The sequence below is a fragment of the Dermacentor andersoni genome, chromosome 9 (assembly GCF_023375885.2).
Source record: "Dermacentor andersoni chromosome 9, qqDerAnde1_hic_scaffold, whole genome shotgun sequence".
Lineage (NCBI taxonomy): Eukaryota > Metazoa > Arthropoda > Arachnida > Ixodida > Ixodidae > Dermacentor > Dermacentor andersoni.
Window position 1 is genome coordinate 30,213,739 of NC_092822.1, and position 13,022 is coordinate 30,226,760.

The following is a 13,022-nucleotide window of genomic DNA, read 5'->3' on the forward strand; positions in this document are numbered from 1 at the left end:
TGGTTGACAGGTTCTATTTTCCTTATTTTTTCGTGTCTTAGTTATTTTACGACGACAAGTATGCGCAGCACCATACATTGTGCTTCATTTTAGAGAACCTTTATATTTTTTTACCCATAGTTTGTTTGTGGTCTCCCGACCTATCTGCCAACACACCTAAAACCGCCTTTTGCTGATCCATATAGGGCGGACATGTTGACCCCAGCAGTTTAAGGATGACAGCGCTGCCTGACCCAACAGCAGGGTAGATATTTTCGCACTCTGATATAACATGTTTCTTCTGCGCACGTTTCTACTTTATGGTGCATCTCGCTTCATAACTGCATAATATACGGCATCCTGAGCTCGCTTCGAAAAGAGCTTCTCCTTGAGTTATCACGAACTGTTTCTCTCCTGATTTCACTTTTCTCTCTCAGTTATTTATTCATGTCCCATTGCTTTACCAGTGCATCCAGCTAGAAGATTTCCGCAGCCATCCTAACTTTGAATTTATTGTTCTCTGTTGCTATGCTGTTTACTATAACAGCTGAATTCCTGATGGCAAGCTTTGCAGATCCTAGTGCGACGCCTGCAACACCACTGACGACGCTCACGACGCCGTTAGCTGAACGTTAGCTGTTCCTTCCGTGCAGCAGGAGTTGCAAGGCGTGCTGCTTCGTGCCAACATGTCGCACCCGCATACAGTTACAACATCGTCCAAGGAGTTCTGGCGCAACGCGAGGTCTTGCTATTGCTGTCAGTGCTCCACCCGTCGGTGGAAACTGAATAAATCAGTTGCAGCATAACTTCAAGAGCACATTATCCGTCTTGTTGTTTGTGCACCCCCACATATGGACCGTGCAAGCACAGGCTGATATACTTCAAGCGGAACCTAATTACATGTCTACAGACTAAGAGAACATGTTCTTACACTAAAAGGCACAAGGTGTGAAGGTATCACTCTGTCACTTTTGCTCCTCGAGCCAGTCGCTGAAATTAGTAAGTCAGCATTTGACGGAAATTCTGAAGAATGGCCCGAGTCTTAACGGTGGTTGAGTGAGGTAACGTGCATTAGAGGTCATTGAAGAATTGGCTCCAAAGCAGTACAACGGCGCCCGGCGTCGCCATACACCACGAGGAATTGAACATTTCTGCGAACATGTGCTCCGTATAATGGTCTGTTGATATTCTATCGTCCCTGGTTTTACGGCAAAGCCACTTGCACATGTACAAGTGCAAAAAAACTTCATGGTATGTCGTTTTCTAAGAACACAAGGTCACTCACGAAACTTATTACTTGAGAAAATCTATTTCTTTGAAGTACAACTGCATATCAAAGTATGCGCGTAGAAAGTCACATTTTTCTACGCCGTGTTTCTGTGGTCTCTTGTTTTTTATGTGAGCACCTCTTACACTATCCTCCAGATTTATTCTTTTTTTGTATGAGCCTTTTCTAAAACGAAAATGTATTGACGCTTGCAGCTTATTAATATCCTCCAAGTGCTATTAGAACGGCTGCCGAATCACCTAATGACCAGCAAATTATTGTCTCGTGGGTTAGAGGGTCCCGTTCTTTATCTGCTCATGCTAAAATACACTCCGCTGGCCTGCTTCTGATAAAAAAAATCATCGAGGGGCGGGGATCGAACGATTACAAGTGAGAAACCCGCTTCTCGCCCATTTTTGTGAAGACGTGATGTTGACCACCAAATGTGTCGTCTATTTGTATACGCTCACTCTGTCGCTAAATAACTGAATCCTTTACTCAACTTTGTTCTTCCGTGTGTATAGAGCATGCCTGAAAGATACGTTGTTTACTAAATCACTGAAAAAAAAATCCAGTCTATTCCCAAAGGCATGAAAGGCGGCCCATTTATTGTTTGCTAATGGATAAAGCAAGACATTGTATAAATGGAAATCCGGCCTAATTGTAATAAGTTCCGTTAAACGCGTTTGCTCACTGTTTTATATTCGAAGATCATTTAAGAACAGTAAATGTTTCAGGCTATAACCAATTGTAACTATATTTTTTTATAAGCATTGTTGATAACGTGGACGACGTCGATCACATAATTTCATTTTATCGTATAATACTTCATCCGCTAACAATGGGCTCAGGTTTCACAGTGTCTATCTCCTCAATTTCTAGCACGCTTACAAAACGTGACATGTCAAACTGTCACCATAATGTCGTTACTCTTAATTTTTATTCTTTCACAGATAAAAGAGCAGAATTACATGCAATAATGGGCGCGTTGCCGTTTCAAATTATGTGATAAACACTATAAATAACAGGCGCTAAGAAATAGGAGGCAGTCATAAGAGAAAGAAAAGAGAGCAAGGGGGACGTATGTTGACACAGCGGCCGGTAACCCAAAGAAAGTCACTGGGGGGAACGCACAATATACATGAGCGTTGTGAGATGCCTGGTGGCTGCCAGGGCGCTGTCTCTTCTACGCGGCAAGAGTCGCCTTGCGTGCTTCGTCGCGCCACGTCGCATCGTTGTAATATCAGAACGCCATCAGAGCAGCTCAAACGCAACGCTAACCGTTGCTGGCGCTGTCAGTGCTTCGCTTCGGGGCAAAACTGGTAATTATGACACAAAAGCGCCAAATGGCCGATGACTGTCGTCTGCAGCAGCGAAAAGGCTCCTAAACTACCATTTCCGTTGGCTGCGACGCCACGTCATGACCTGCGCGTCGACGGAGGAGAGCCAGCGGAAGGCAACACCCGTGGCCGCGATAGGGCGGAGGGAACAGCTGGCGCATCACCACGACGCCACGTCAAGCTCGCTCTCGCTCTCGGCACGAGTGCTCCTCCACGAAGCGGAGCCAGCGCCTCCTAGACTTTGCTTAATGACGCATGTTACTTGGACCGAAACTTCGACTGCTAGGCCCGGCGTGCCGAAAGTGGTGATGTAAAGATTACCGCAGCTTACTCCGGAGCATTCCCTTTGCATTCTATGGCAGTCAGGCACGCAAGGCTGTATGACGTCGTAAGTTGAAGCGCAGAAGCTTTGTGCTATGTAGGAACGCATTGCCGCGTTGGCGTCATGCGGCGCTGGTGCTTCAGGCCGATGCTGCTTGCTGGCTCGGACAGCACGTTCCGCTATGGCACAGAACTCGCAGCGCAAATATCGAAGGACCACTCAGCGCAGTTCAATTGGACATCAATGCGTTCGCATTCACAACTCGTTAGAAGTCATCAGGTGTCCTCGCACTTCTTTTTCTTCTTGATTCTTGCCTGGTATAAAGCAAAAATCTGGGGATTTCCAGGCCAAAACTAGGTTATCGTTATGAGGCACGCCGTTGTCGGGGTCTTGGGATTATTATTGATCACCTGGGAGTTTTAGCATGCAACATATCGGTCTCAGTTCACAAGCGTTCTTACATTTTCCTCTAAACGAAATGTAGCCTCAGTGGCCGGGATCAAAACCGTGATCTCGATATCAACAGCGTTGCCAACTTTTTAATATATTAGTCCCCATCGTCGTCATTATTTCTGCGGTGGAGAAGCAAAAACAAATAATCAGCTATACAAAATATTGTACTTGCAGATATTACGAGCCGCGGTGTGCTACTTATGCTGAAATTTATACAGTATGATGGAGCCCTTAAGTGTTATGGGCTAGCTGAAAAAAACAAAAACAAAAAGAACGGAACAAACATTTTCGAAATCAGTGACAATTCCAAGTAAAATTCATTGGAATATCGTTTGTATACAACACGCTCGCCAAGGCACACTTTACAACGCCTTGCGGCACTCAATGCAGCGGTTCTTGATCATTTTATTTTTTGCGATAGAACTTCCTATTATGGTGACCGCGTACGCGGCTGGCGAGTTGCTCGCTAATCCAAGTCAATCCCTCGATGGGCATCGGAAAGACGGGTTCTGCATTCGCTTTGCTTCTTGAGTCTTAATGTTGTTGTTTTGTGGCAATGCTGAAAGCAAGCGTGCGAACTCGCGAGCTTTGTGGTATATTTGCTCAGGCCACAGAGCACCCTCAAGCGCTGCGGTTACGCATCTAGAATCAAATATCGCGAAATGCCTCCTTTTCCAAACAAAGCAATCCTGTTTAGCCCGAGAGGACGTATTGAGTGTCCCAAAGGATAATTTAAGAAACTAAAGAGAGGCAGCGCATTGCACTTTTCTTGATTACGTTTATACCAATCTGGGATTAACAAACACTTACAACAAGTTCTCGCCAGACTGATATTTTAGCAAAACTACCTTCACCCTCGAATATGGATTTCTGTGATAGCTGCGGTGTAACAAGAGATACATCTTGAATACATCTAAAGCGGAGAGGAATTCCTGAGGGTTTCAAGTATCCGCTAAGCTGCAGGCGCTTGCTGAAAAAGGAAGCATAAGGGCCATAATCGCTTCATCGTCTTTTGAGCGAGTTTCATATTCGGAATGAAAGGTGTGTCATTTGCTCCTTTTTAGTTCATCAAGCTTATATTTTCTGCATCGGTATTCTTAGTTCCCGAAAAGGTTGAGTCAACTAAAGACTAACGCCAAATGTGCACGAAGAAAGATTTACGCGTCGCGAAAGGGCGCCCTCACTAACGGTTATGTCGGTTTTGACGTAGGCCTAATTTGCTTTCGTTTCTGCCTATCTTATCCGCAACAGTTCTAATGGCTGTGTCCTGTACTTTCAAGTATTTCAGAAATGTACACCGAAATACTTACACACAATTTAGGAAAAAACTCTAAGCTTCCACAGCTTACGCAGTCGTAGGAAATCTGGGAAATCTTCATGGACACTTTCGGCACTGCATAAAAGATTTACTGAGTACCTGAACTTTATATGTTTACAAATTCCTCAACTGCCTCAGACAAACTGTCATAGTTAGACATCTGGTAATAAATCATCTTATTGATTGAGAAGCAAACTTACTCGCAAGACTTCCTTCCTAGCGCTTGCATACATTTAGATTGACAGCAATTTGATGCTTCCACATAACAGTGAATGTGCATATAACTACCCTCTAGCGGCGGTCGATGTCCGTCCATCCGTCGATGTCCGTCCAGTTGCCGGCTGTACGTAATTACATTCGTTCAATCGCGTTTTTCTTTACTAATTGGAACAACGTGTCATTATTTCACATTATTGGCGGCGCCTCCAGGACACCAAAGTGGCAACGGCGACACCAAAGCTAGGTCCCGGGCTGGTCCGTGGGTTCGGGGTCGCGGATGCCTGCTCGTCTGTGACAGCTGCGGTGGGAGCGAGATATACAGAATGAATAAATCTAAAGCGGAGAGGAACTCCTAAGGGTTTTAAGCCTCCCCTAAGCTGCAGGCGCTCGCTGGATATGGAAGCGTAAGGATCATAATCTATTCATCGTCTCTTTAGCGAATATCGAACATATTGGAAATCAAAGGTGTGTCATTTGCTCCTCTTTAGTTCATCGAGCTTATATTTTCTGGATGGGTACTCTTCTTCGTTCCCTAAAAGGTTGAGTCAAGTAATGACTAACGCCAAATGTGCACGAAGAAAGATTTTCGGGTCGCCACAGGACGCCCTCAGTACCGGTTATGTCGGATTTGACTTAGACCAAATTTGCTTTCGCTTCTGCCGATATCATCCGCAACAGTTCTTATGGCAGCGTCCTGTACTCTCAAGTATTTCACAAATGTACAATGAAAAACTTACACACAATTTGAGAAAATCTCTGAGCTTGCACAGCTTACGCAGTCGTAGCAAATACTCGTAAATCTCCATGGAGACTTTCAGGACTGTATAAAAGATTTACAGAGTACCTGACCTTTATATTTTTACAAAATCCTGAGCTGTCATAGCTATCATAGTTAGACATGTGGTAATAAATTATGTTATTGATTGAGAAGCAAGCTTACTCGCTTGACTTTCTTATTACCGCTTGCATACGTTTAGATAGACAGCAATTTGATGGTTGCACATTGCAGTGAAGATGTATGCAGCTACACTCTAGTGGTGGTCGCTGTCCGTCCATCTACGCGTCGCACACGAGAAAATTCACGTCTCTACTTTCTCTCGAATGTTCTGTAGGTCTCGATTTAATGTAAGCATCTCGGAAAAAAATGGCCACTTTCACAACGCTATCATTACGCCAAGTTTCATTTACATGTCATAATTAGTTCGCAGTGAAGTTGTAAACGTTTGAGAATCCCTGTCTGCTGTCAATGCTTGGCCGCATAAGGAGGGAGTACGGTTACAGAGAATTGTAACTGTAGGTTTACCGAAACTATCCTTAAGCATTGTAAGACAATAAGCCGCTAAGGCCACACACACACACACACACACACACGCACGCACGCACGCACGCACGCACGCACACACACACACACACACACACACACACACACACACACACACACATATATATATATATATATATATATATATATATATATATATATATATATAGAGAGAGAGAGAGAGAGAGAGAGAGAGAGAGAGAGAGAGAGAGGGCTCTTTATTAGAGAAACAGAGAATTTTGCCGGCGCGTATATAACCGCTGGCATGCTACTCTGTATAGGGATGGGGAATGGGATTAAAAGATTCCAGAAAAGAGTTGGAGAAAAAAAGGATAAAAATAAATATGAAATGTCCGAGTGGACCTGACACTAATATTTACAGGTGACATGGCGGGTAAATTTAGGCTTTTTTATAGGAAGGATACAATTTTTAAAGCTTTCCTATTTGACCAATTTCTGTCAGGTATTTGAACAATAAATCCAGAACCCGTCGCTGTTTTGAAGGGCCGGGCATTGGACCTAAGATGCTCGGTAACGTTAACGGTTCATGGCAAATCATGTCCATTTCGTGCTCAGAAAATTGTCTCTCGTCGCGGTACGCGGGGCCTTCTAGTAATACGTGCTCAATTGTCTCTAAGTTGCGACAGTTATCACAGTATGGGCTAGTGGTAAGTCCTATGCGGTACAGATAATTGTTCGTGTATGCCACGTTCAGTCGAAGACGATGGTACAATGTCTCTAAGTGTCGAGGAAGTAGTCGTGGAATTTTCGGTCTCATTTCTGGGTCAATGTAACGTAGGAAGTTATCTTGGTGAAGCGGCAGATTCAAGATGCGGTCTTTTTCTTGATAGGCATATTTTCTTGCCATGTTTGAAACATCGGCTTTTGTAAAATATGTTCTTTTGAACTTGCGGTATTGGAGTCCATTTCTGGCAGCTTCGTCCGCTCTTTCATTTCCCGAAATGCCGGCATGGCGAGGTATCCACTGGAACTTTATGCAATGCCCAGCAATCTTAGCCCTGTGGTGAAGAGAAGCAATGTCAAATGCTGCTGGTTGATTATTGCAACGCTTGTGCCTGTTCCACATACTTTGTAGGGCTGCTTTTGAGTCTGTGAAAACCACCCATGTCTTTGGCGGCTGCTGTCGAAGTACATACACAAGGGCCTCCTTAATGCCATATAACTCCGCTGAAGTAGATGAAGTCGCTCGCTCAAGACGAAATGAGAATCGTTGCCCTGTAGAGGGAACAAAAAGTCCGCATGATGAACGATGTGGAGTTGTAGAGCCATCTGTGAAAATGTGTATATATATATATATATATATATATATATATATATATATATATATATATATATATATACCCTTGGTTCATAAAAAGCAATTTACATGAAGACTGGGTTCGTGAAGCACACACACATTACATATGAAGAACAAAGTTTATGTACAGAAACTTGAGAGAAGCTTTCCTACAGAGGGATGCAACACTTGGTCACTTGTCATTTGTTTATAAATACTAATCGCACGTCATTCTTGAGAAACAAGAATGTTTAAACAATTATTACGCATTTGGTACGGAGTTAATGTTGGATTACGGCGATGTCTTGCGTTATAAGGAGAGGGAAATGAAAGTATTGAAGATGCATCGACCTACACATACCGCGTTTGGCATAACATAATTTGATATAAAAATTTTATACCTGAATGAAGTTTTCTTGTAGATAGCGGTTTCAAGTTAGTTCTGGTTAACAAGTCTGTTATCAATGTGCAATCATAAAGATTGTATATAATCCCAACCGCTATTTTTTGAATTACTTCATGTTTTCAATATTAGTTCTTTTAAATGGATGCCAGACAATAACGGCGTAATCTAACCTCAGAATGACATATTTATACGCGAGAATACGGAGTGTGGAAGAGGATAACTTCAGTTCCCTGCGAAGGAAAATAGTTTTTGTGGCATAGCTGTGACTTGGTCGATGTGTTCAATATTACACACAAGATCCCTTCGTTGAGAAGATTGTTGTTGACACCTTAAATTAAAAGTCACAGGCAATGATAGAAATTCTCAACTGGTTTTTATCTTTCATACATTCGCTGAAATTGCTGATACAACATTTGACAAAAATCCTCAAGTGTAGCCAGAGTCAATGCGGCGGATGATTGGCGTAGTATGCACTGAGCATTATTGAAGTATTGGCTCCAGAGCGGTCGGGTGCTGCGATGACAACAATGTACGGTATGCTCTTTATGCAGGTACTACTAGTGCTCACTTGTTAGTCAAAATGTCGCCCTGCGTTTCACAGCAAACCAGCCGATACGACTTCGTTTGCCAGAAAGACATTGTAGGTCTGCTTTTCACGGTTTTCCACAACAGTAGAACACTAACAAACGTTATTTTTTTAGGAAATTTGTTACGTTGATATACAAATGTCTATCGTTCGTTAAAGTATGCGCGTGAAAAGTCACGTATTTATACGCTTGGCTTGTTTGCCTCCTCCTTCTTTTTATCCGGCATTCTGCAACTTCTATCAGAAAATGCACTGAACAGAGTATTTCTTATAAACGGTGTAGATCACATTGGTTTAGGTGAGTGTTGCACCTTACCGTAAACAACGTGAAAAGCTTCACAGGCATACATGTTTCGGTTATCTATTGGGTCTGAAATTAGAATCAACGCTACCAACACTTGCAGGGACCGCATGAGACTTAAGTGCAGTGCTGGGCCTCCTGTGATGCGAGGTGCAACGCTGGACCTCGCACTAGTACTACATATTGCCAAATCCTTGCTTTTCGATTGACGCAGACCTCGGTGCTCACTTCACATTAGTTAGCCCACGTATTGGCCTCATTTTAGGAGAATTAGCGCACTTTTTGACATATTACCATCACTTAGTACAAACAGTGCCCGCCATCTGTCAATTTAGGTAAGCCGGCACGTGCTTATTCGAAAAGTAATTTAACATGACCAAACACATGGTATTTCCTTCTAATCTAAACATTCACCGCGACGCAGGTCATGGCCCACGGATGGGTAACGGCAATTCTTGTTCCTGTGCGGCTGTCTCTGGCTTGATTCCTACTGTGCGCAAGCGTCGTCTTTGGCCAGAATTCAACCGACGGCGGAAATTCTTGATTCTGAGCTGACCCCTCGTGGCATCATCTCTCTGCACAATGAGGAAGCTTCAAACCAGGGAAGCTTCCTGGCGACTCACCAGTGGGTGCATCCCACACCGGAACCGAAACTTCGAAAAGCGCTGCTGCAGTGAACGCGTTAGTGTTACCATGACGTCCACAAGCTGTTACCAAGGTGACGCCAGCCCTAAGGTTTTATCAATCGGGAATTCAAAACCGTTCCACCTTCTTGAAGTCACGATGATTTGGTTTATTGGTGTGATGTAACGCCCCAAAATTCACTGAGGCTATGAGAGACACCAAAATTGATTCCGCATTGATTTTTGGCCACCTGTACATCTTTAACGTTCACCTTGATCTAAGTACATGAGCATTTCTGCATTTCGACTCTGTCGAAATGCAGTCAGCGCTGCGGGGGATCGAACCCGCGACCACGGGCTTGGTAGTGAAACGCTACAGGCATTGCGTGTCTGCGGTGGTGGTGGAAACTAGCGTAAATGCAACTAAACGACAATAACTTCTGGTCACAGGGTTAACAGACCGACGCTTCATGCCACGTTAGAAGATAACTACGACACAATGAACGCACACATCTCTAGCATTTTGTCCAGAATTGTGTATTTCATATTTTGTCACTGGGAAGATTGGTGATATAATCTTAACCGATGTTCTATACGAGCGCATTTGACACGAACGACAGAAGGGACAAGCACAGCGCTGAATTTTCAATTTAAATTTACTTGCCGGTCAATAGGTGCAAATGCCCTTTGCGCCGAAAATACAGGAGAAAACAACAGAAACCAGGTACGAAAAATTTCAATCCACAAAAAAAGAAGAAATATTACGCCGCACGTGTCGCTTATTTCGCGATAGAAAATCAAACCCTTTTGTGGACAAAGACAGCGACGCATCACTGGCGCACTATTTATACCGTATCAGATATTCTTCCCGTTTTCTGATTTCTTTTGTAATTCCATTTCTTTCGCTCTACGAATGAAATGCTTGATCACAAAAAGGATGCTACGACCAATCATAACAATTCTTTCCTCTGCATGGTGCGGTTGCTGCCCATTGTTTGATGGAGTGACATTACATTATTGTGATTATTTTACCTCATGCCACGGGCACTTTGTGATTTACGTGGTCATGCTTTTGTGAAAACGCGAAAGCTGCAGATATGCGTACATGCTACCCCTTGCGGGGACTATATGGACATGTGTTATGGCTGCGTGTGCGTGTTCAAGGCACCCGACTGGCTATGCTGTTGGTGATACCGCCAAGTGACAGCAGTTGTATGACCCCAGAAGTTCGCTGTGGTGAGTGGAAGAATTCTTCGGCAAAAATATGCCAGGCGGACATGACTGATGCTCCTCACCCATTCCTCTCCTGTCGGGTTCGGATGACCTCTCTTTGCCCGAGCGTTACCCGAGCGTTACAATAATCATACGCCGAACAAGCTATAGCCAACAGCCTACAGACCTCAACAAGTTGTGTGCCCTTGGCTTGTGTTTCAGTGTCTTGAGCACGTTGATATTTTATTCTTGTTTTCTTTTTGTTGCCATAGAAAATACATGGACACTCCAGGCTGATCTTCCCCATGGTTGCCGCCGTTGGTGTAGTTGCCCGTACGGACGCTTCGGTAGGCAATATATACAGGGTGTTGCAGCGAACACTTTACGTATTTTTTTTAAATATTGCCTGTATCAGGTAGCAGAATTCTGTTCTATGAGCTGGTCTCCTCGAAGATGCTGACATCATTGCCCAAGAAATTGAAATGCATAATAGACCATTTACCAAAAGTTTACTAATGAAGTTTTTAACTATTTGCCCTGCTGCACATATTGCAAGTTATACATTCTAGCGGGTGAGACTTCAAGGTGGGGGGTCTTCGGGTCTCACAGGAGTGCCGACCACCGCGGGTTCGAGATTAGCGAACCAGCCGTCAGCCGTGAATGAGCTAAGGCCGCAAGGCGCTACCGAGCGACGCACGCAAGAACACGGTATTGCCCCGAGTTAACAGATACCGTTTATTGTATCCGCCGGCACCCGACACTGCACAAACGCCCGGTCCCGGCGCGGCGGCGACCCAATGGGCACCCGCACCAATGGCGATAAATAGTCATGGCCGCCGATAGCCCGTCACTGCGAGAGCACAGGCTCGAGCTGGGACACGCCGTTGTTGAATGTCCCGCCGGCTATGCTACTTTCTCTCGCGATAACCAATGGGCCAATTTACGAGAGCTCGGGCAATCTCCTTCGGCTTGGGCCTCTGATAAGTGCGGCTCGGCGTGGTGCGACCTGACGTGAGCACTATAGGGACGACGGCGTACAATAGTCTCGCCATCGGTGTCGATGCGATGGGAGGCAACGGAGGTCTGTACGAGTGATGAAGCTTTCATATCAAAGGAGGCCTGATGCTTCGTGAACAATTTTAGCAACGCCTCGCTCTGTGCAGCAGTAAGGTCCGGACTTATACGGAAGCAAAAGCAGATGAAGCAGATTTGCCCTGTTGAGGAAGAGCTTGCGAGGCGGCAAGAGGAAGCAGGGAGACTGGTTGGGTGTTCGCATAACAGGTCACTGCAGAGCCTTGAGATAGGATGATTTTCGCAGAGGTCGTGTTTAAAGCGATGATTAATGCAGAGCTTTCTTTGAACCGCACCAGGCAGGAAGCGACGACGATCCCGCGGGCAAGACAGCGGCCGTAAGGAGTGATGAACATGTCGCCATTGGTGATGTCCCTAGAAGATATAGTGATGATTTTCACGTGACGGGGGGGGGGGGGGGGGGGCAGTACACAATCGGCAGCAGCGAGAAAACGCAGTCGGGGCTCATCGGCGCTCCGGCTGTTATGCACTGTCTCGGTCATATGGACTACACGTTGACGGCAAGAGTTTGAAGCGGACGCTGACGAGAGGAAGCCCCAACCTAAAATTAGTTCATGAGCGCACGGGAATAAAATCGCGAATTTAATATGACGAAGGATACCGTAAACGAAGAAGCGTACTTTACATTGGGCTGATGGACGAATGATTGCTCCATTATCCCTAATCAAGGATGATCAAATATAAGGCGTCTGCGCTTTCCGCAGACGAGAGCACAGGTCCGCACGCATAACAGAGCTAACAAACGCACACTCTCCAGAGACACCAATAACAAGTTCGACGGACGTTGAGGAGGACTTGGAACACTTCGCGGCGAAGCAATTTTCCCTCCAAAAACTGCAGTGGTTAGTTTTTTGGTCGTTGAACATGGAGTCGGAGAACCAGAATGTCGGAGAGGCGATGGGGAGCGGCGTCTCGAGGCACGTGTGTTGTGGGCGGTGTTGGAGAAGTCGGCCGGAGATGGAGATTGGTGAGCTGGAGGATTACCGTCATAAGTGCGGTACACATGAGGAGGTCGCTCATCGCGTTCAAAGGCAGCGTAACCACGACATTGGTCTTGCTGGCGGCGTCGGCAAAACCGGGATATATGTCCTCGAAAGCCGCAGTAATAGCAGATAGGCCTCGACGAACGCCAGGCAGAGTAGTAAGGCGGGTTCGGAGCTCGGGCGACAAAAGGTGCCAGGTGATCGTGAACAGGCGCAGGTGGTCTGAGTGGAGACGGCGCGGCTGGCATTGCAGCAGCCTGGGTGTAAAAAGCCGGTTGTGGGCAAGGAGAAGCGTTGGTATGC